At 39.5% G+C, this 24,978-nt stretch overlaps 1 pseudogene; it reads right to left on the bottom strand.

Moving 5' to 3' along the window:
* Positions 1-14,402: 14,402 nt before the first annotated feature.
* On the bottom strand, positions 14,403-14,987 carry LOC100156572 (large ribosomal subunit protein eL19 pseudogene; annotated as a pseudogene).
* Positions 14,988-24,978: the final 9,991 nt, after the last annotated feature.

Here is a 24,978-nt window from a genome sequence, read left to right as displayed (position 1 = left end):
AAACCTAAGGAAAAGGTACTGGCAGATTCAGTTTGGTGTCTGGTGAGGACAAACTTCCTATTTCATAGCTGGCATTTTCTCACTGCATCTTCACATGGTAGAAGGGGCTAAGGATTCCTCTAGGGTCTCTTTCATAAGGCACCAGTCTTAATCTGGAGGACTTCACCCTTATGGCTTATTTCTCCCAAATACCCCACTTACTAATACCTATGATTTGAGGTTTAAGATTTCAACATATGAATTATAAGGGGCCACAAACATTCAGATCACAGCCAATGCACAAAATACACTTGACAAAATCCATTGTCCACCCCTGATAAAAATTCTTAAACTAGGAATATAAAAAGATCTCTAATTTGATTATTTTCTAGGCTCTGTGTCTTTGAAGCAAAATTCAACTTTGTCCAAATGCCATGAAATTTTGTGTTGCTGCTGATGGACATTAATTTGAAGAATAGGACAGAGTTAAACAGAAGCACTTAGGTAAGAAAAAAGACTAATCAGCCTGTCTAATTCCCCTCAGAGAGCCAAAATGCAATTTTTTTTTTTCTTAATGAAGTATTTTCCTATAGTCTCATATTCTTCTCCATGTTCTAATCCATGGTTCCTGAGCTATTCAGGAATTAGTCTTTACAATAGCTGCGTATAGCAGCTGAGGAACATTTTGCAATATTAAACATTTCAGATTAACTCTTTTTTTCCTTTTTTAAAAGTTGAGGTATGGTTCATTTACAATAATAGTTTCAGGTGTACAATACAGTAATTTAATATTTCTGCAGATGACATTCCATTTAAAGTTATTATAAAATGTTGGTTACCTTCCCTGAGTTGTATAATATATCCTTGTTACTTATTTTATACATAGTAGTTTGTACCACTTAATCTCCTACTCTTGAGTTCCCACTGTGGCATAGTGGGTTAAGGATCCAGTGATGCTGCAGCTCTGGCATAGGTCACAGCTATGGCTTAGATTCAATCCTTGGCCCAAGAAACTTCCATATGGTATACTGTGGGAGCAGCCAAAAAAAAAAAAAAAAAAAAATCCTGGAGTTCCCATTGTGATGCAGTGGAAATGAACCTGACTAGTATCCATGAGGATGCAGGCTCGATCCCTGGCCTTGCTCAGTGGGTGAGCTGCAGTATAGTTTGCAGATGAGGCTTGGATCCTGAATTGCTGTGGCTATGGTGTAGGCCAGCTGCTGTAGCTCCAATTTCCAATTCCACCCCTACTGGGAACTTCCATATGCTGCAAATGCAGCCCTAAAAAGCAAAAAAAAAAAAAAAATCCCTTATCACCTTGCTCCTCCTTCCTTCTATCTTCCCACTGGTAACCCCTGGTTTATTCTCTATGTCTGAAAGTCTATTTCTGTTTTGTTATGTTCATTTATTTGTTTTACTTTCTAAATTCCACATACTAGTGGTAACATATAATATTTATCTTTCCCTGACTTTTCACTAAGCATGATACCCTTTGGGTCCATCCATGTTGTGGCAAATGATAAAAACTTCATTCTTTTATGGCTGAGTAATATTCCGTTGTGTATGTGTGTGTTTATGTATATATACATACATATATATATCACTTCTTTTTATCCATTCATTTGTTCATTAATACTTAGGTTGCTTCCCTATCTTGGCTATTGTAAATAATGCTGCTATGAACATGGAGGTGCATATATCTTTTTGAATTATTGTTATGAAAACAAATCTTTTGGATAAATACCCAGGAATAAAATTGCTAGATTATGTGATAGTTCTATTTTTAGTTTTTTGTGAAATCTTCATACTGTTTTCCATAGTTATTTGTGGTCTTTCTGATAATAGCCATTCCAACAGGTGTGAAGTCATATCTCATTGTGGTTTTGGTTTGCATTTCTCTGGTGATTAGTGATGTTGAACATCTTTCCATGGGCCTGTTGGCCATCTGTGTATCTTCTTTGGAAAAATGTCTATTCAGGTCTTCTGCCATTTTTTATCAGGTCATTTGCTTTTTGAATTTTCAGTTGTGTGACCTGTTTATATATGTTGGATATCAACTAACCCCTTATTGGTCATATCATTTCAAATATTTTCTCCCATTCATAGGTTGTCTTTCGGTTTTGTCCACAGTTTACTTTGCTGTGCAAAAGATTTTAAGTTTAATTAGGTCCTATTTAATTTTGCTTTTGTTTCCTTTGACTTAGGAGATAAATCCAAAAAAAATATTGCTATGATTTATGTCAAAGAGTGTTCTGCCTGCTTTCCTTTAGCAGTTTTATGGCTTTTGGTTTTACATTTATATCTTAATTCATTTTGAATTTGTTTTTGTGTGTAGTATCAGAGAATGTTCTGATTTCATTATTTTACATGTAGCTGTACAGTTTTCCCAGCCCCACTTATTGAAGAGGTTGTCTTGCCGCCTTTGTCATAGATTAATTGCCCATTAATTAATTATGTGTGTTTATTTCTTGGCTTTCTATTTTCTTCCCTTGATCTTCGTCTGTTTTTGTGCCAGACCATATTGTTTTGATTACTATAGCTTTGTGGTATAGCCTGAAGTCAGGGAAGGTGATACCTCCAGTTTTGTTCTTTTTTTTTTTCTCATGATTACTTTGTTCTTGGAGTTCCCATCGTGGCTCAGTGGTTAATGAATCCGACTAGGAACCACGAGGTTGTGGGTTCAATCTCTGGCCTTGCTCAGTGGGTTAAGGATCCGGCGTTGCCTGAGCTGTGGTGTAGGCTGCAGATGCAGCTCGGATCCCATGTTGCTGTGGCTGTGGTGTAGGCTGGCAGCTACAGCTCCAATTAGACCCCTAGCCTGGGAACCTCCATATGCCACACGTGTGGCCCTAGAAAGAGACCCCAAAAAAAGATTACTTTATTCTTCTATGGTTCTAAATATAAATTTTAGTATTTTTTTTGTGTGTCCTAATAGGGATTGCATTAAATCTGTAGATTGCTTTGGGTAGTATGGACGTTTAAAATAATATTTTGTGGCTACAGCCACAGCATATAGAAGTTCTTTTTCTCATTCCTTTAGATGGTAAGTTAGGTTGTTTCTTTGATATTTTTCTTTTTTCTTGAAGTAGGCCTGCATCACTATGAAGTTCCCTCTTAGAACTGCTTTTGATGTATCTCATAGACTTTGGAAATTTATGGGGGTTTTTGGGTTTTGTTTTGTCTTTTTGTCTTTTCAGGGCCACACCCATGGCATATGGAGGTTCCCAGGCTACAGGTCAAATCTTAGCTGTAGCCGCTGGCCTACACCACAGCCACAGCAACTCAGGATCTGAAGCACGTCTGCGACGTACACCACAGCTCACGGCAATGGCAGATCCCCAACCCAATGAGCAAGGCCAGGGATCGAACACATATTCTCATGGATGCTAGTCGGGTTCGTTAACTCCTGAGCCATGACGGGAACTCCAAAAGTTGTATTTTTAATTTCACTTGTCTTGAAGTATTTTCTGATTTCCTCTTTGATTTCTCCAGACAACTTCTAATCCATTGCCTCTGTAAGTGCCAGCAATGGCTACTCTCACCCCCTTCACTTGCAGTACCAAGTTCAAACCTGCTCTGCCACTAATTAGTACCCTCCTAGGCCCTCACAGCCTTTGCTGCACTGGAGAAAGAGGTGCCAGAGTGGGAATCCACCGTGGGCCAGGACGTGCACTGTGGCAGTCATGGGAAACTAGCCAGAGTCCTGGGCAATTCAGTCTGCTTCCTGCCCTTGTTCCTGGCAGTAAGCAGGCTTGTGTGCATTTGTCTTAGACTCAATCTAGATTTCTTATAGCCCTCCTGTTAGTTCCACTGGTTTTCAAACCAACTAAAGGGATTCATCTTCCCAGTGCCTGAGCCCAGGGCTAGGCTGCCCAATATGTGGTTCAAACTACTCATCCCTCAGGGAATCCCCCTCCTCTTATGTGTCACCCCATAGGGCCACAGGTCCCTCCCTGATCACTCCTCTTTCCTTCCTACCCAATTCTGTTTGGCTCTTCTTTACCTCCTTGGTTGTGTAAGAGTCTTTCTGCAAGACTCCAGATTGTTTTCAGTGAGAATTGTTCCATGTGTAGATGGACTTTTGATGTGTTTGTGGGGGAAGGTGAGCACAGCATCTTCCTACTCTGCCATCTTGATCTCCTCCCCAAATTAGCTCTGAAATTTGTATATAGGTAGGTCTAGGCATAGCTGACATGTTTCTTTACTTCATCAAATAGATATTAAACACTTGAATTATGTATGACAAATTTTATTTCTATACAGTATTTCATATAATTAATTTTAAATTAAGCCTTATATCATTTTAGTTTAAAATCTTAATGTTTTTAAATTAACATGTATTTTGCCCATTAATTTTCATTAGCAGCTTTTAATATTTTAGAAGAAAATAACTCTTTGAGAGCATTTAAAACACTTTTAACTTTTCTACTTTGATAATTTATTTTATTTTATATATTTTGAAGGGCCACAGGTACAGCATATGGAAGTTCCCAGGCTAGGGGTCAATTCGGAGCTTCAGCTGCTGGCCTATGCCACAGCTACAGCAAAGCCAGTCTGAGCCATGTCTGTGACAGCACCGCAGATCATGGCAACGCTGGATCCTTAACCCATTAAGAGGAGCTGGGAAGGAACCTGCATCCTCATGGATATTAGTTTCATTTCCACTGAGCCATGACAGGAACTCCCTAATTTACTTTTTTAGGTAAATATATATCCACATTTTATTCACTTTGAAGTTACTATTTATCACATTTTTGTCCAATCATTTTTGTCTCATCAACAGAACCCAAATGTACATGATAATAATTAAATTTAGTTATTTTTTATATTTTGCCAACTTTCAGTCCTACAAAATGTGACTTTACATATAATTTTCAATTTTGTCATTTCAAAGGTACAATTGCAAAATACATTTGTATGATAAAATACACTTTACTTAACAATTTGTTAGCTTGTTTGTCATGCTTAAAAATTTAAACTGTGGCAAGTAAGCCTTAATTTGTATGCTTTTCTGAGGCCCTGACAATATTAGAGACAGTGTGAAGGAGGGACCCTCAGGTCTCGAGTCTGATCTAGTGGTTGCTGAGGAAACACCTGATCTGAGCCATCCATGCTGATTGCCTCCTCTTCCTTTTTTCCCCTTTTGTTTTTGTTGTTGAAAAACTAGTCAGAGGGGGAAAGAATCTCCTGGACATCAGTCCATATGCTTTCCCTTTTCAAGAAAGACTTAAAGGGAGTGAGGAGCCTCTGGGGTGGCAGAAGAGGCGCCTGGGAACAGCTTCCTGTAAGGCATCCACCTGTATGAGGACTGGCTGCCTTCCCAGTTCCCACCCACTTCTCCTCAGGGCTGGAAGATGCATAAAATTCCACTCTTAGAATTTTAAGTTTCAGTCTGTCTTCCTGAGAGCAGATTTGAATTTAGACAATGAGCAGAGAGGACCTGGGTTTCCAGGGCAACAGGGAGGGAGAACCACAGGGCACAGGGGAGCTGAGAGATGAGGGGAGATGTAATGGTGATGGAAGAACTGGAAGGAGGTAAGGGGAGGTTTGATGGAGATAAGATGGAAGGAAGTAAGGGGAGGTTTGATGGAGATAAGGGGAGATGGGATGGAAATAAGGGAACTGGATGGAGAGGAGGGTGGTAGGTTGGAGAATGGGGGAGCTGGGATGAAGGGGAGGGAAGGTGGGTGGACAGGAGGGGAGAAGGATGGAGATGAGGGGAGCTGGGATAGAGTTGGGAAAGGAGATAAGTCCAACTGCCCTTTCAGCTATTTTGCTGAGGGCTGAAGGGAAGGGAGGGTATTTTAGAAGGCAGATTTTAGTGCTGAGAGAGGGGGAGGCTTTCTGTTGAACATCGAGGGGGCCGTGTGTAGGCAAATACTCGAAAACAGGCTTCTGAATCAGACACTTGGGCCCAAATCCATCTGACAGCTTTTAGTTATCTGACCTTGGGCAAGTAGATCAACCTGCTTGGGTCTCAATCTTCTCATCTGTAAAATTTAGCAGAATATTAGGACCTATTTTATACGATTGTTGTGAGGACTGATGAGGTGTCATTTGGTAAGTACTTGCTAGTGTGCCTAGCACACTTTAAGTAAATTATAGTTACTGGATAATTTACTCTCCTCTCCAGACCATGAATAACTCATCTGAATAAAGACTCCATAAGTTGCCTTTAACCTAAACTCAACCAAGCTTATTTCTGTTCTTACCTTGAAACATTCTGACCCTAGATAACATGCTTAGAAGTAGGAAAATTACCAAAAAGGGCTCTGACTCTACCTTGTCTAGTGTAGACCTCCTTGAATCTCCCTCTCACCATTGCCACCAGAATGATCTTTTAAAATGTGAATCTACTTGTTACTTTCCTAACTTCAAGTCTTTGAATGGCTCGATGTCTCCAAAACAGAGTGAAAGCTCTTTAGCTTGGCGTAGAAGGTCCTCCTTGACCTGACCTCTAATGACCTTTTCTGCTTTTATGCCCTCTCCTATACATGTATGTGAATTTCCTTTCAAGTAACTGAATGCAGGAACTGCTTCATTCATTTCTGTCATTAATTTTCAATGTTTTTTTAGTTTCGATTAGAACATATCTTCACATGGTTCACAATTTAAAATACATAAAAAGGAATACTGTGAAAACTCTCCTCTTATTTCTTTTTCCAGATGCACTGTTACCCTTCTAGATTCAAATAATATTAATATTTTTTAAAAAATGTCTTTTGGGAAATGTTTCGGGCGAGTGTGTGCGTGTGTGTATTGTTTCTTCCCCCTTTATAAACTAATAGTAGCATATCATTCTGTATTCATCCTGTACTCTGATTTTTTTTCTCTCTAAAGTATCTTGGCAATCTTTCCATCTCAGTATATAGCGAGTTTTCTCATTCTTTTTTTGCCATGCATGGAGGTATTTATCTCTTTATACCTCAACATCTAGCACATAGTTAAATAAATGATGAATATTGAAGGAATGAAAGCAAAAGGACAGTTTCGTACTGTTCTTGAACATTAGCTGAAAAAGCCACTATATATTTTTTTCCAACACGTTTCACAGTCACACATGATGCAGACAAATCATGCAAAAGTTTTCTGATCTAATAATAAATAGGAATCTGACTTGTCTTATTCTTTCCTATCCATTAGAGGGAGACATGAACCTGTTGTATAAAGCCAACACTTGGGTTCTGTAACTAGAATATCTGGACCAACTGTACAGCTGGTGATCCTTTGTAGAATTTGAGCCCTTAATTAATCTCTCTAGGACTGTAGGATCTGGGATGATAAGGGAAGTTAATTGCAGGAGGAGAAAGCTGAGGACTAGGCATGATGACACAGGTGAACTCTGTTCAGTTACAAATGGCAAGTTAAATTCATCACCTTTGCTTGGTGCTGTGCTAGTAAACCAGCTGTGAAAGAAAGGTCCTGCTTGTTTGTAGTGTTTACAGATTCCCTCCAAAAAAGACAATTCTCAAAGTGAGCCATCAACCCAAAACCAGAGAGCAGTCATGAAGGGTTCCTGTCAATCAATTCCTGCTTTGTTTTGAAAGAAACAGACCTGAGCACCCGTAAGCTCCTCTCTGCCAAGAGACATCTGTAGTATAACTACTTCCCTGGCTGATTTCAAGCTAAGATTGGTTTAACAACTGAACTGCAAATTCCTTGGGTATTAAACAATAAGATCTTCTGAGTGTGACCAGGCTCCTCCATACTGCTGTGCTTTCTCGGGCCTTACCTGTAAAACATGGACAATAAATTACCCATTGTGCAGATTTTCTTATATAGCGGACACATAAGCACTTTGAACACTTTAAAGTGATGTTCCCCAAGAATGCCTGATTATAAAATCACCCAGTGTCTTGTGGAAAATACCCATTTCCAGGACCTGCATTAGAGCTCCTGGTTTAGAGCATGCTGGGGAGGAGGGGCCTGGGAATCTGCTTTTTACTTTATTTTAAATTTTTTATTGAGTTATAATTAACAAGAAATATTATATTAGTTTCAGATATACAACATAGTGATTTGACATTTTTATGTTATGAAATGATCACCACAATAAGCCTAGTTACCATTCATCACCATGCAGAGTTGCCACAATAGTACTGACTAAATATTCACTATGTGTACATTACATCCCCTTGACATTTTATAGCTGGAACTTTGTACCTGTTAATCCCCTTCACTTATTTCATCTGTCCCCCTAAATCCCATCCCTCTGGCAACCACCAGTTTGTTCTCTGTATCTATTTCTTTCTTCGTTTTTTGGGTTTTTGGTTTTTTGAGTTTTTTTGTTTTTTTGGCTGCCCTGAGGCATATGAAGTTCCCAGACCAGGAATCAAGCCACAGTTGTGACCTGCACTGCAGCTGTGGCAACACTGGATCTTTAGTCCACTGTGCTGGGCTGGAGATCAAACCTGTGTCCCAGTGTTCCAGAGATGCAGCCAGGCCCATTGGGCCACAGTGGGAACTCCTCTATGAATCTATTTCTGTTTTATTCTGTTTGTTCATTTGTTTTGCAGATTCCACATATAAGTGAGGTCATACAGTATTTTTTTTTCTCCTTTAGTATAATACCTTCCAGGACCTTGTACATGGCAAGACTTCATTCTTTTTTTAATGGCTGACTGATATTTCATTGTATATATATATACATTGTATATATACCACGTCTTCTTCAACTATTTTTTTCATTTTAAAAAATTTTATTCAAGTATAGTTGATTTATAGTGTGTTAATTTCACTGCACAACATAGTAGTTCAGTTATACACATATCCATTCTTTTTCAGATTATTTTCCCATAAAGATTACACAGAATATTGAGTAGAGTTCCCTATGCTATACAGCAGGCCCCTGTTGACCATCCATCGCATATACAAAAGTAAATCCACTCATCTATTGTTGGACATTTCAGTTGCTTCCATATCTTGGCTATTGTAAATAATGCTACAATGAACATAGGGGTACATATATCTTTTTGAATTAGTGCTTGTATTTTCTTTGGACAAATATCCAGAGGTGGAATTACTGAATCATATGGTACTTCCATTTTTAGTTTTTTGAGGAACTTTTATATTATTTTCCATAGTGGCTGCACTAGTGGCTGCATTCCCTCCAGTAGTACATGAAAGTTCCCTTTCATCCACATCCTTGTCAACACTTGCTGCTTCTTGTCTTATTGATAATAGCCATTTTGGCAGGTATGAGATGGTTTCTCATTGTGGATTTAATTTGCATTTTCCTGATGATTAGTGAATGTTGAGTATCTTTTCATATACCTGTTGGCCTTCTGTACCCCTTCTTTGGAAAAAAAATGTCTATTTAGGTGCTCTGCCCATCTTTTGAGTTGTTTGATTTTTTGATATCGAATTATACAAGATCTTTATATATTTTGGATATTGAACCTTTCTTGGATATATCATTTGCAAATATTTTTCCCATTCAGTAAGTTGCTTTATTGTTTTGTTGGAGGTTTCCTTCACTGCGTAAAAGCTCTTTAGTTTGATGTAGTTTCATTTGTTTATTTTTGCTTTTGTGGCCCATGCCTGAAGAGACATATCCAAAAAATATTACTAAGACAATGTCAGGGAAGTTACTACCTACATTTTCTTCTAGAAAATTTATGATTTCAGGCCTTATCTTTTTTCTTTTTTTGTCTTTCTGCCTTTTCTAGGGTTGCTTCCCACGGCATATGGAGGTTCCCAGACTAGGGGTCTAATTGGAGCTGTAGCCGCCGTCCTACGCCAGAGCCACAGCAATGTGGGATCTGAGCTGAGTCTGCAACCTACACCACAGCTCACGGCAATGCCGGATCGTCAACCCACTGAGCAAGGCCAGGGATCGAAGGATTGAACCTGCAACCTCATAGTTCCTAGTTGGATTCATTAACCACTGTGCCATGATGGGAACTCCATGGTTTCAGGCCCTACCTTTAAGTTTTCAATCCATTTTCAGTTTATTTTTGTACATGGAGTAAGAAAGTGATCCAGTTTCATTCTTTTGCATGTATTTGTACAGTTTTCCCAACACTGTTTATTGAAGAGATTGTCTATTCCCCATTGTATTTTCTTGTCTTTCTTGTCATAAATTAATTCACCATATGAGTGTGGGTTTATTTCTGGGCTCTCTATTATGTTCCAGTACCATACACTGTTGATTACTATAGCTTTGTAGTATAGTTTCAAGTCTTAGAGGGTGATATATCCAGCTTTATCCTTATTTCTTAATATTGCTTTGGCAGTTAGGATATTTTGTGGGTCCATATAAATTTTAGGATTATTTATTCTACTTTTGTCAAAAATACCATGGGTATTTTGATATGGATTGCATTAAATCTGTAGATTCCTTTGGATAGTATGGACATTTAATGGTATTGATTCTTCTTTTTTTTTTTTTTTTTTAAGTTTAATAGTCTGGGAGTTCCCGTTGTGGCGCAGTGGTTAACGAATCCAACTGGGAACCATGAGGTTGCAGGTTCAATCCCTGCCCTTGCTCAGTGGGTTAAGGATCCCGCATTGCATCGCTGTGGTATAGGTCACAGACACGGCTTGGATCCTGTGTTACTGTGGCTCTGGCATAGGCCAGTGGCTACAGCTCCAATTTGACCCCTAGCCTGGGAACCTCCATATGCGGTGGCAGTGGCCCAAGAAATGGCAAAAAGACAAAAAAAAAAAAAAAAAAAAAAAAAAAAAGTTTAATAGTCTGGGGGAAGATATCTGCAGCATATATAAAAAAGACTGAATTCCTTAATCTATAAATTAATAATAAAAAATTAGAAAAAGTTGACAAAGAACATGAAGATGTAATTCATTAAAAAAAAAAAAAGAAACCAGGGAAGTTCCCATTGTGACTCAGCAGAAATGAATCTGACTATTATCCATGAGGACACAGGTTCAACCCTGTCCTCCCTCAGTGGGTTAAGAATCCAGCGTTGCCATGAGCTGTGGTGTAGGTCATAGACACAGCTTGGATCTGGCATGGCTGTGGCTGTGGCATAGGCCAGTGGCTGCAGCTCCAATTTGACCTCTAACCTGGGAACCTCCATATGACATGGGTGCAGCCCTAAAAAGACACACACACAAAAATGGCCAAGACATATAAAAAGATATTCAAGTTTAGTAATAACTAGGCTAATGCAAAGTTAAAACACAAAAACATTCTATGTTTGTGTATGTATCTCTGCACTATTTGGTTTTTGCTGAAGAATGATAGCTGCACTACTCATGTACATAAAAAATTTTAAATTAAAAATATTTGTCAATAAAACAGGCCGAAACATATCTTGTTTCGATTTGCATTTTCTTATTAGGGAAGCCAAACTCTTCTAATTTCATCGACTACTGTGTTTTTCTTTCTTTTCTTTCTTTTTTTTTTTTGTCTTTTTGCCTTTTCTAAGGCCGTTCCCACGGCATATGGAGGTTCCCAGGCTAGGGGTCTAATCGGAGCTGCAGCCACCGGCCTACACTAGAGCCACAGCAACGCGGGATCCGAGCCACATCTGCGACCTACACCACAGCTCACATCAATGCTGGATCCTTAACCCACTGAGCGAGGCCAGCGATTGAACCCACAGCCCATGGTTCCTAGTCGGATTCGTTTCCACTGAGCCACAATGGGAACTCCTCATGTGTTTTCACTTGTCCACTCAGCATGATTTTATTACCTTTCTATCTTCTAGTGATATGAAATGTCATCTTTATCTTGCACTATATTATTATATATACTGGGATCAAATTCAGAGTTTGCATGATCACTTAATTTAATATACCAGTTTATTCTTGAATTAATGCCATACTACTTTAGTATGTAGCACTAATTTTAATACCTGGTGGTACTAGATTTCTCATTTCATTTTCTTCTTTTTCTCCTTTCTTATAGGAAAGGGTTTTCTTTTTTAATGATTTTTGTTTTTTCCATACTAGTTGTTTTACAGTGTTCTGTCAGTTTTCTACTGTACAGCAAAGTGACCCAGTCACACACACACACACACATATATATACATTCTTTTTCTTACATTATGCTCCATCATGTTCCATAAAAAGTGATTTAGATATAGTTCCATGTGCTATACACAAATGCAATAGTTTGCATCTATTAACTTATTAACCCCAGATTACCAGTCCATCCCACCCCCTCTCCCTCCCCCTTGGCAACCCACAAGTCTATTCTCCAAGTCCATGAGTTTCTTTTCTGTGGAAAGGTTCATTTGTGCCATATATTAGATTCCATATATAAGTGATATCATATGGTATTTATATTTCCCTTTCTAACTTAACTTACTTCACTTGGTGTGAGAGTCTCTTAATATGAAGTATTTACTTACTTCACTTAGTATGAGAGTCTCCAGTTCCATCCATGTTGCTGCAAATGGCATTATTTTGTTCTTTTTTATGGCTGAGTAGTATTCCATTGTGTATTTCTACCACATCTTCCTAATCTAATCATCTGTCAATGGACATTTAGCCTGTTTCCATGTCTTGGCTATTGTGAATAGCACTGCAATGAACATATGGGTGCATGTTTCTTTTCAAGGAAAGTTTTGTCCAGATATCTGCCCAAGAGTGGGTTTGCTAGATCATATAGTACTTCTGTATTTTCTGAGGTACCTCTATACTATTTTCCATAGTGGTTGTATGGTATTGATTCTTCTAATCCATGAGCATTGCTATAGCTTTCTATTATTTATGTTGTCTTCAATTTCTATCCTCAGTGTCTTATAGTTTTCAGAGAACAAGTCTTTCACCTTCTTGGTTAAATTTATTCCTAGGTATTTTATTATTTTTGATGCAATCGTAAATGAGATTTATAATTCCCTTTATTCTCTTTCTGATTGTTATTTGTATATAGAAATGCAACAGATTTCTATATATCAATTTTGTATCCTGAAACTTTATTGAATTCATTTATTAGTACTAAGAGTTTTTTGGTGGGATCTTTGGGGTTTTCTATATATATAGTATCATGTCATCTGCAAATATCAATGCTTTTATTTCTTCTTTCTAATTTGGGTAACTTTTATTTGTTTTTCTTGACTAATTGCTGTGGCTCAGACTTCCAATACTATATTGAATAAAAATGGTGAAAGTGAATATCCTTGTCATGTTCCTGATTTTAAATGAAATGCTTTCAGTTTTTCACCATTGAGCATAATGTGAGCTATGGGTTTATCATAGATGGCTTTTATTATGCTGAGGTACCCACTTTGTATCTACTTCATTGAGAGTTTTTATCATAAAAGGATGTTGACTTTTTAAAAATTTATTTTTTATTGAAGTATAATTGATTTACAATGCTGTGTTAGCTTCAGATGGACCACAAAGTGATTAAGTTATATATATGTGTGTGCGTGTGTGTATACATATGTATATATACTTTTCAGATTTTTTTCCCCATATAGATTATTATAAAATATTGAGTATAATTCTGTGTTTTACAGTAGGCCCTTGTTGTTTTTCTATTTATATATAATAGTGTGTGTATGTTACTTCCAAATTCCTAATTTTTCCCTCCTCCCCACCTTCCCCTTTGGTAACCATAGATTGTTCCTATTTTATAAATAGGTTTATTTGTATCATTTTAAAGATTCTATACATAACTGACATTTTATGATATCTGTCTGACTTAGCTCACTTGGTATGATAATTTCTAGGTCCATCCATATTGCTGCAAATGGCACTGTTTTTCTTTTTTATGACTGAGTAGTGTTCCATTGTGTGTGTGTGTGCATTTGTGTGTGTGTGTGTATACACAGTTTCTTTATCCATTTATCATTTAGGTTGCTTCCATGTCTTTCCTATTATAAATAGTGCTGCTGTGAACACTGGGATGCATCTATCTTTTCAAATTAGAGTTTTTGTCTTTTCCAGATAAATGCCCAGAAGTACGATTGCAGGATCATATGGTTTTTTTAAGGAACCTCCATACTGTTCTCCATTGTGGCTGTACCAATTTACATTCCCACGAACAATTTAGGAGGATGCCCTTTTCTCCACACCCTCTCCAGCATTTATTATTTGTAGATTTATTAATGATAGCCATTCTTACTGGAGTGAGGTAATACCCCATTTTAGTTTTGATTTGCATTTCTCTATTAATTAGTGTGGTTGAGCATCTTTTCATGTACCTGTCAGCCATTTGTATTTCTTCGTTAATTTCTATTTAGATTTTCTATCCATTTTTGTATTGGATTGTTTGTTTTCTTCATATTAAGTTACATGAGCTCTTAGTATATTTTGGAAATTAAGCCCTTGTTGGTTGCATTGTTTATAAATATTTTCTACCATTTCAGAGGTTGTGTTTTCATTTTATTTATGATTTCCCTTTGCTGTTCAAAAGCTTTTGCTTTTTTTTCCCCCAAGGCTTGTTTTTATTGAATGAGTGATCTATGGAATTGCTGAGGCTACTATGTACAGAGAAGAGGGGAAGAACTTTATTTCTTGGTCTCTCCCTTCTTGGACAGAGTCTTGATGATTTCCTCCTTCTTGGCCTAGAGCAGCTCTTCAGGGCACTTGCATGCTTCCTTGATCTTAGACCTGCAGGCCTCAGCCTGGTCAACCAGAAGCTTGTGAGCTTTGTCTGCTTTCAGCTTATGGATATGTTCCATGACAATTCACTTGTTTTGGAACACATTACCCTTCACTTTCAGGTACAGGCTGTGATACATGTGGTGGTCAATCTTCTTAGATTCATGATATCTTCTGAGCAGCCAGCAGAGAATTCTTATCCTTCTCATCCAAGTTACCTTCTTGGGCATTCGAGCATTGGCAGTACGCTTCCACTTACCTATGCCCATATGCCTGTCCTCCCATGGGCCAAGGTGTTTTTCTGGCATCAAGCCCAGGAATGGACGGTCACAGGCTTCGGGATGATCAGCCTATCTTTGATAAGCTTCTGGATCTGCTGATGGGAATTGGCATTGGTGATTTCATTCGTCTCATTGAGGTCCAACCACCTTTCTTTTTGTCACAGTGGAGGACACTGGAGGCAACCTCTTCTGAAGCCTGAGCATACTCATGGCAGCAGCTGTAGTGGCAAAAGGAAAGCAAAGGCTTTTATGTTTAATTGGGTTCCATGTGTTTATTTTTGCTTTTATTTCTATTGCTCTAGGAGATAGATCTAAAAAAAAAAAAAATGTTGCTGTGACTTATGTCAAAGAGGGTTCTGCCTATGTTTTCCTCTAGCAGTTTTATTGAATCTGGTCTTACATTTACATCTTTAATCCATTTTGTGTTTATTTTTACATATGGTGTTAGAAGATGTTCTAATTTCTTTCTTTTACATGTAGATGTCCAGTTTTTCCACTTATTGAAGAAACTGTGTTTTCTCCATTGTATATTCTTCTTCTTCTTTTTTTTTTTTTTTTTTTTTTGTATTTTCTAGGGCCGCACTCACAGCATATGGAGGTTCCCAGGCTAGGGGTCTAATCAGAGATGTAGCTGCTGGCCTATACCAGAGCCACAGCAATGTGGGATCCGAGCTGAGTCTGCGACCTGCACCATAGCTCACATCAATGCTGGATCCTTAACCCACTGAGCGAGGCCAGGGATCAAACCCGCAACCTCATGGTTCCTAATCAGATTTGTTAACCACTGAGCCATGATGGGAACTCCTCCATTTTATATTCTTAAGACTAGTGTTTTCTTATTGATTTTCTGTATGGATGATTGATCTTTTGATGAGCAGGATAGATTTGTTCTTATTGCCATTTTGTTAATTGTTTTCTGGTAGTTTTGTAGTCTTCTCTGTTTCTGTCTTCTGCTCTTAGTTTCTTCTCTTGATAGATTCCTTTAGTATTATGTTTGGATTCCTTACTCATTATTTTTCATGTAGCCATTGTAAATTTTTAGTTTGTGGTTACCATGAGATTCACATATATTGACCAGTATGTATAGCTGTCTCTACATACTGATAGACATACATACTTTAGGCTGATAGTAGCTTAAATTTAAAGGCATTATAAAAGTGATAGGGATGGAGCAGACACAGGTATTTTTAGAAGTCCCAATAAAGGACCACAGATAAGGAGGGAAAATTAGGGGACATTGGGAGATCACTATAAGTAAATAAATTGCTCAAAAAGCCATCAGAACAAGGCAGGTTTGCTTCATTAGTGGAGGCTTGAGAATTGCCTCAGGTTGTTGGGTGGGGGATGGCATTAGGCCTGTATTCATATTCAGACCGAGGGCCAGAGTTTGAGGACCACCTTTCTGTTGATTTGAATATACACCTTACCTGCTACTAAGGAGGAGCTACTATTCCCAGGAAGGAAGAAGTGGTCTTTTCCAACCCCCACTCCCCTTGGCTGATAAAAACTGTAGCCCACCGGATCCTCAGGGCAGAGCTTCTGTGCCTGCCTGCTTGCATTTCTCACAAGCATCCTATCCAATAAATCTATTTCTTGCCTATGACTTTGTCTCTCACTGAATTTCTTCTTCGTGGAGACATGAAGAACCTGAACCTCAGTAAGTCCAGACATTGGGTGAGTGAAAACATGGGTTCAAGTCCCAGTCTGGATTTAGACTGGGTTCGAGTCCTAGCACGTGAGTTCAAGTCCCAATCTGTATTCTGGCTAGGTTCAGGCCGTTAATACTGTCAGTTTCAAAAACACTACATTTTTCACTGCCCCTCACCAGGTTTTATGTTTTTGATGCCATATTTTACATCTTTTCATTTTGTCTATCCCTTATTATAGTCGTAGTTGATTGTATTACTTTTGTCTTTTAACTGTCATACTAGCTTTTCAGTGTCTGATCCACTGCCTTTACTATATGTTTGCCTTTACCAGTGAGATTTTTTCTTTCATTCTGATTTCTTACTTCTTTTGCATATAAAGAAGACCCTTTAACATTTCCTGTAAGGGGAGTTCCCTTCGTGGCTCAGCAGTTAATGAACCTGACTAGGATCCGTGAGGATACAGGTTCAATCCCTGGCCTTGCTCAGTGGATTAAGGATCCAGTGAGCTGTGGTGTAGGTTGCAGACACAGCTTGGATCCTGCATTGCTGTGGCTGAGCTGTAGGCCAGCAGCGATAGCTCCAATTCAACTCATAGCATGGGAACCTCCATATGCTGTGGGTGAGGCCCTGGAAAAAAAAGTCCTGTAAGACCAATTTAGTGATGATTGTTTTATCAACTCCTTTAGTTTTTGCTTGTCCAGGAAACTATTTTTCTGTCATTTACTTATGAATGATAGCCTTGCCAGACAGAGTATTCTAGGTTGTAAGTTTTTTTTTTCCTTTTAGCACTTTAAAATATATCCTGCCTCTCCCTTCTAGCTTATAAAGTTTCTGTTGAAAAAGCAGCTGATAGTCTTAATGGGGTTTCCTTTGTATGTAATTAGATGTTTTTCTCTTCCTTTTGATATTCTCTCTCCCTCTCTCTCTCTCTCTCTCTTTTTTTTTTTTTTTTAAGGGCTGCACCCATGGCATGTGGAAGTTTCCAGGCTAGGGGTCGAATTGGAGCTATAGCTGCCAGCCTATATCACAGCTCACCACAACACTGGATCCTCAACCCACTGAGCAAGGCCAGGGATCAAACCCTCATCCTCATGGTTCCTAGTCAGGTTGATTAACCACTGAGCCATGAAAGGTACTCCCTCTCTCTTATCTTAATTTTTGCCATTTTAGTTATAATACATCTTGGTGTGGATATCGTTGGGTTCCTCTTGTTTAGGATTCACTGTACTTCCTGTTGTCCCAGAGATCCCTTAAATTCTCCTCATTTAAAACAATTCTGGAGTTCTTGTCGTGGCACAGTGGTTAATGAATCTGACTAGGAACCATGAGATTGCAGGTTCGATCCCTGCCCTTGCTCAGTGGGTTAACGATCCGGCGTTGCCGTGAGCTGTGGTGTAGGTTGCAGACTCGGCTCGGATCCCGTGTTGCTGTGGCTCTGGCGTAGGCTGGCAGCTACAGCCCCAATTAGACCCCTAGCCTGGGAACCTCCATATGCCGCGGGAGCGGCCCAAGAAATGGCAAAAACAAACAAACAAACAAACAAACAAACAAAAACAATTCTGTTTTCTTTTTGCTGTTCTGATCAGGTGATTTCCATTATTCTGTTTTCCAGCTTGCCTATCTCTTCTTCTGCAAATCTAAACTTCTGTTGATTCCCTATAATGTATTTTTAATATCAGTGATTGTATTCTTTATCTCTGATTGGTTCTTACTTATATTTTCTTTATTTCTTTATTTCTTTATTTATTTTTTGTCTTTTTAGGGCTGCACCTGAGGCATATGGAGGTTCCCAGGTTAAGGGTCGAATCAGAGCTGTAGCCGCTGGCCTATGCCACAGCCACTGTGTCTGCAACCTACACCACAGCTTACTGCAATGCTGGATCCTTAATCCACTGAGTGAGGCCAGGGATCAAACCCACAACCTCATGGATGCTAGTCAGATTTGTTTCCACTGAGCCACTACGGGAACTACTTTACTTTTATTTTCTATGTCTCTGTTGAAGTTTCCACTGGATTCCGCCATTCTTCTCCCAAGTTTAGTGAGCATATTTATGACTATTTCTTTGAACTCTTTATCAGTTAAACTACTTATCTCTATTTCATTAGGGCTTTTTTTCTGGCTTTTATTTTGTACTTTTGTTTGGAACATATTCCTCTAACTCTTAATTTTGTTTAATTTTTTTGTTTCTATTAATTAAGTGAAACAACTACCTCTTCTGGTCTTGAAGGAATAGACTTGTATAAGAGTGACCCTATATGGACTGCTTGCCACCTGGTGGCTTTAGCAGACCAGCTGGATCTGGAGTGGATGCAACCCAGGGAAGTGCCCTGCACCCAAGGCTGACTTTGTAGGATGTCTGGAGCTGAAGCAGACATGGAGGGAACCCTGGGGGATCTAAAGAATGGCATTTGCCAGCACCTCTAACCCCAGAGAAGGCTCCAACTGTTCTCTGCCTGTTTAGCAGAAACTTTAGGGTTAGTAAATTAAACTGTTTCCAGTATAGTTTAGGTGTCCGTAATTTCTTTTTTTTTTTTCTTTTTAGGGGCACACCTGAGGCATATGGAAGTTCCCAGGCTAGGAGTCAAATCAGAGCTGCAGCTGCCAGCCTACACCACAACCACAGCAATGTGGATCTGTGCCAGATCCTTAACACACTGAGTGAGGCCAGGGATTGAACCCTCATGGATACTAGTTGGAGTCTTAACCTGCTGAGCCACAATGGGACCCCTAGGTGCCCTCTACATTTTACTTTTTTTTTTTTTTTTTTTTTTTTTTTGCTGTGTCACAGGATGGGCAAGTTTGTGTTAGGCCCCTCAGCAATGTCCCTCCCTACTGCAGGTTGCTGTGTGAGGGGTGTGTTCCCATGGATTAAGTGTCTCTGTATTTTCTTACTGGTTACTGTGTGGTTCTTCTACATGCAGTAGCTCTTCAAGCAGCCCTTAAGTCTTCTTCAGGGGGAACTGCTTTATATGTAGGTGTATATTTTGCATGTCCCTGGGAGTAGGTGAGCTCAGGGTCCACCTAGCTGCCATCTCAGACCCCTGCTGGGAATCTGTACTTTCAAGTGTCCTAGGTACCCGCTGTGATCCAGGAATATTGGGAAACACTGCTCTAAATTAGTGCTATAATTTGGTCACATATCAGTAGGTCTTTCTGACTCACTTCACAGTTGAGCTTGCCTGAAGAGATGTATGCTAATTTCTAGGGCTAACTCCAGGCAAAGCAATTTCTCTATTACCCCTCTACCCTCAGAACCCAAACATCTCTAGCTGGGAAGCTAGCTCCTTGCCCTTTCCTAGGCCAAATCTAACCTGTGAAGCCCTTGGTTCCAAGGACTGCTGTGTTGTTTTAAAGCTATTGTTTGTTAAGAATTTACCATGTATCAGGCATGTTACAATTCATCCCTTCTTTTCATCATTACCACAATCCTATGAAGTAGATTCTTATATTCTTCACATTTTACAGAAGAAGATCAAAGAGGCCAGAAAATATTTGAGGGCAAACAACTGGTAAGTGGTTGGGCTGAAGACCCAACCCAGGCCCCACTAACTTCAAGCCTGGCCACCATCCTGCTGTGGGCTCTTGAGGCCTGCCTACACTGGTACCTTTGCACTCGGCATCCTATCTGTGGAAGTCCTGTGCCCTGAATGCAGACTCCAGAGGCCACAGTGGATGGATAAGGAATTCTGAGGGAAGGATACAAAGCTGGGCCTGGGCACCTGTAGAATTCAGAGGAGATCCCAGGGGAGATCAGTGCCCTCTGTGTTTGAAATTCAGTCAGCTTAGGTAACACGCTCTGGGGATTAATGTAAATCTCTCCCTAAGAGGAACTCAAACATGCAGAGAAGTGATTTCTCATCTTCTGAATGTCCACAAAATTCCAAATCTCTACCATTCATTTGTGTGACTTAACAGTTATAACAGGTCTCATAGGTTAATTCTTAGCTATTTGCCTTTTCTCCTTAACTAGTGTATAAAGCCTTAGGGAAATCAACATTTCACAGAGAATGGGCATTAAACTGAAACAGACATAGTTTGAATCCTCTGCCCTTCCTAGCTGTGTGATATTCGGCAATTTACTTAAACTTTCTAAGTGTTAGCCTTCTCGTTTGTTAAATGGGAACATAAATACTACCTACCTTATGAGATTGTTTTGAGGATTAAATGAAATAGTGCAAATAAATGGCTAATAATCAATTCCTGAATGAATGGTAATCATAGCCTCCTCTCCTCCCCCCTCCTCCTCATCATCTGAGAGCAAACACCTTCATGTGCTTTTGTGTTTCAGGTAGGCATATAAGCATTATTGTTTTTCAGTGTTAAGGGGCATTTTTCCAAAGACATAAATGCCTAAAGTCAAGAAGCATTCTCCAAAAAAGAGTGTTTTATGAAAGAATAAATGTAATGTCAAGTGTCAGAATAATTTTAAGGTAAAAAAAAAAAACACTAAAGAAGCTGTCAATAATTTTCTCTCTTGACTGGTATTTTAGTCTGAGATAGGGTGGGAAGGGTGGAGGGAAGGGATGGGGTCAGGCTGACGTAAGTCTGCAGATACGAGCAATAGCAGTATAGAGGACAGGCAGAGACCCCCATGCTTGGAGGGCAGGAAGTGAATCTGCCGAGGGGAGGCATGTATGGATCTATGGAACGTGTCTGATCACCTGGGTTCCTATAATTGTGTGGAGAACTCACATAAGTTTCTTCGTTTGTAAAACAGGGATAAAATCATTGTCACGGAGTTGGTATGGAAATGAAGCGCTACATGGCCAGTCAAATGCTTTGTTAACTATAAAAGTCAATGTCATCCTAGGGCAGAAGTTCTTAGTAAGCTCTGGCTGGTAGATGGAAGAGTATGTGGGAGCAGGATGAGGAAGCTTATGGTCTGGACATGGGCAGAACCATGAAGGAGAGATTAGTGAGCAAAACTGCCAGAATGTGGATGGGGGGGGCAGATTAGAGCTGTAAAAAGAAGAGAGAAAAGGGGAAAATGCAGGAATCCTAGTACTTTGACAACACTGGCAATCCCTCAGACGCTGTATGAACTATTTGGAGAAGGTTGTTTCCTGGCTGTAATTCCCAGCGAAGGAGGGGATTGGACACTGGAGAAGACCATTTCTTTCCCCAGTGAGGCTTATGAGATCAAGCCATGAGATACGTGAAAGAAGCACCTTCTCTCTGTACACAAAAGACAGAGCCTATATTTTTATAAAAGCCACTAATGCAATGTGCATCACTAGAGTGTTAGTTGATGTGGGTGTGCAGGACAGTGTAAGACATTTCTGGTAACTTTCCATGATATGAACAAAGAACTTGAAAATGTCAAATACATTTATAAGAAGTAGAAAAAAACCAGTCATTTTTAAAAAAAATCCTAGGAGTTCCCGTCGTGGCACAGAGGTTAACAAATCCGACTAGGAACCATGAGGTGGCAGGTTCCATCCCTGGCCTTGTTCAGTGGGTTAAGGATCCAGCGTTGCTGTGAGCTGTGGTATAGGTTGCAGACACAGCTTGGATCCCATTGCTGTGGCTCTGGTGTAGGCTGGCGGCTGCAGCTCCGATTAGACCCCTAGCCTGGGAACCTCCATATGCCACAGGAGTGGCCCTAGAAAAAGGCAAAAAGACAAAAAAAAAAAAAAAAATCTAAACTCTATGGAATCAGTCTCATTAGAATCTGGGGCCCCTTAAGCTATGTCCGTCTATACCATATCTCCTTTTTGACCTTATTTCTGGGGATATTACACTGTTTGACCTGTTATTAATATTATCTATTCTATGGGAGTTCCCGTCCTGGCGCAGTGGTTAGCGGATCTGACTAGGAACCATGAGGTTCCGGGTTCGATCCCTGGCCTCGCTCAGTGGGTTAGGGATCCGGCGTTGCCGTGAGCTGTGGTGTATGTCGCAGGCACGCCTCGGATACCGCGTTGCTGTGGTTCTGGCGAAGGCTGGCAGCTACAGCTCCAATGAGACCCCTAGCCTGGGAACCTCCATATGCCACAGGAGCAGCCCTAGAAAAGGCACACACATTAAAAAAAAAAAAAAAGTATTATCTTACTCTGTGCTGGAAGAGGTAAGGAAGCTGCCTTTCCAGTACTGCATTTGAGTCATTTGTGAAATTGTATATTACAATTTCCCACCATTTCTAACAGTTCTTTAACATTTTCTTTCTCAACTGGGTGTTCACATTCATGCCAGTGACCTTGAGGGGCTAGTTTCTTTTCTAGCACAAGAGAGAATTGCTTCCATCGGAATTGGTGCTGAGGACAGGAATGGATATTCTTCATATTGTTTGGTTTCAATGGATAGAAAATTAGAAACTCAAGATATGTGAGAGGTTTGTGTGGAATTTAAGTGCTTTCAAGCAGCAGTAGACAGGACAAAAAGTTACTTTGCGAATGTCAAAGACCAAGACTGAACAAAGTGAGGATGACTTATAAGGAACTGACTGCACATACCGGGTGCCCAGGTGGTTCATTTCAACTGCGGGTCAGAGTAACCTTGTCCTGTGGTCCGTGTGCCCAGGTATCAGGTTGGGTCTACCTTTCTGCTTCTGTCCTTGGTCACCTTACTAGAGGCTCCAGTCAAAAATATGTCAGTAAAGTATAAAGTAATGTAAATATACATACAGGGGCTCATTGTCTAGACAAGACCTTGGCAAAAATTCATTTACTAATACCCGGGCTCTACAGGACAAACAGGCCTCAGTTTACACAACAAATAAGAAAAGTATCACCAGGTTAACAGCAGAGAAAGGAAAGAATTATCAGGTGGATAGATGACTCTGGGTTGGAACATTCACTCTGCCACATGCATGTGGGTGATCTTACCAAAAATTGCCTCTCCGAGCCTCATTTTCCCCATCTATAAAGCAGAGATGACTACTGGGATGTTAAGAGGGTTAAATGAAATAACTGAACCAACCTGTGCAGGGCTGCCTGTTGTGGTACAGGGGCCAGAAGGATTACATAAATATTAGGTTCATTTTTATTTCTACAAAAGACATGATCCTGAAGAGCTCTACCCAAATTCAGCTTTTGAGTATCAAATTCTATTTTATGAACCGTATTTTGTGCAGCTGGGATAACCCCTAATATATTGCATTACTAATACCACCTTCCCAATTCATTGCCATCAAATAAATGTGTTATTGCAGGTGCAATGACTCTTTCCCTTCTCTTTTATTAATTCCATAGTTTGGGATTTTATCTCTCAGATCCTCTTAAAACAGAGCAATTTATATCCACCTAATATGAAGAACAAGCCTGATCCTGTTATACTTTGGAGCTGGGAAGAGCATCCCGGGACCTAAATCCTCCCACTTGGCCTCAGGCTGAGAAGAGAGTGACAACCCTAAACCAATGTGGCCAAAAAAATAAAACCCTAAAAGTAGAGTTGCCATATTATCCAGCAACTCCATTCCTGGACATATATCCAGATAAAACTCTAATACTCTAATTCAAAAAGATATATGTACCCCAATGTTCATAGCAACATTATTTACAGCAGCCAAGACATGGAAGCAATCTAAATGTCCATTGGCAGATGAATGGATTAAAAACTGGTGTGTGTGTGTATAGTATATATGATATCACTTATATGTGGAATCAAAAAATGACACAAATGAACTTATTTACAAAACAGAAATAGACTCAGACAGAGAAAATAAATTTATGGTTACCAAAGGGGAAAGGGGGGTGGATAAATGAGAACTTTGGGATTAACAGATACCAAAAAAAGCTATAGAGATCTTTTGGATGGTGACAGTGGTTGAAAGAGTTGAGGGAATGAATAGTCTTTAAAAATTTACTTCAAGTACTTTGTGATTTAAATCTAAGAAAATGAAAACACATCTTCAAATATTTTTTATATTCTTGAATATTTTTAATATAGAAGAATTCCTTCTGGGAATGGGGGAAATTGCATATAGAGCTTCTTCCACCAGGCCCTGTGGTAGATAAGTCTTTTTTGGACATTTTCTATCTCATGTATCCTCATACTGACTTTCCAAGACTCAGATTATAATCCATATTTTATAGCGGCAACTGTTGCTCAAAGAAGTGATGCAGTGTCCTCCAGGTTGCACGGCTAAGAATTTGTGGGTTTGGGATTTGAATCCATGTTTGTGCAGATTTATGTATTTTCCACCATCAGATCTGCCAGCCATCTAAGAAATAGCCATGATTCTCAGAAGCAGAAAAATTTTCAACTGCAAGCTACTGACTCACAATAACAAGAAAAGGAAAAAATAAAAAACCACTATCAAGTAAAAAGCAACTGTCATCATTTTCAGATACAAATATGGAGTCCCCACTGTGGCTCAGGGGAAATGAATCTGACTAGTATCCAAGACGCCGTGGGTTCCATCCCTGGCTTTGCTCAGTGGGTCAGGGATCCCATGTTGCTGTGGCTGTGGTGTAGGCTGACAGCCATAGCTCTGATTTAAACCCTAGCATGGGAACTTCCACATGCAGGGGTGCGGCCCTAAAAAGCAAAAAATAAAAAAAATTTAAAAACCCAAAGATAAAAATATACATGACAGCCAGATGTAATATGT

Source organism: Sus scrofa, chromosome 7 (assembly GCF_054392235.1).
Source record: "Sus scrofa isolate SSC_HxYL_T2T_F1_AM1 chromosome 7, Sscrofa_HxYL_maternal_Yorkshire_Landrace_v2.0, whole genome shotgun sequence".
In the NCBI taxonomy this organism is placed as follows: domain Eukaryota; kingdom Metazoa; phylum Chordata; class Mammalia; order Artiodactyla; family Suidae; genus Sus; species Sus scrofa.
This window is presented reverse-complemented; position numbering and strand designations above follow the sequence as displayed.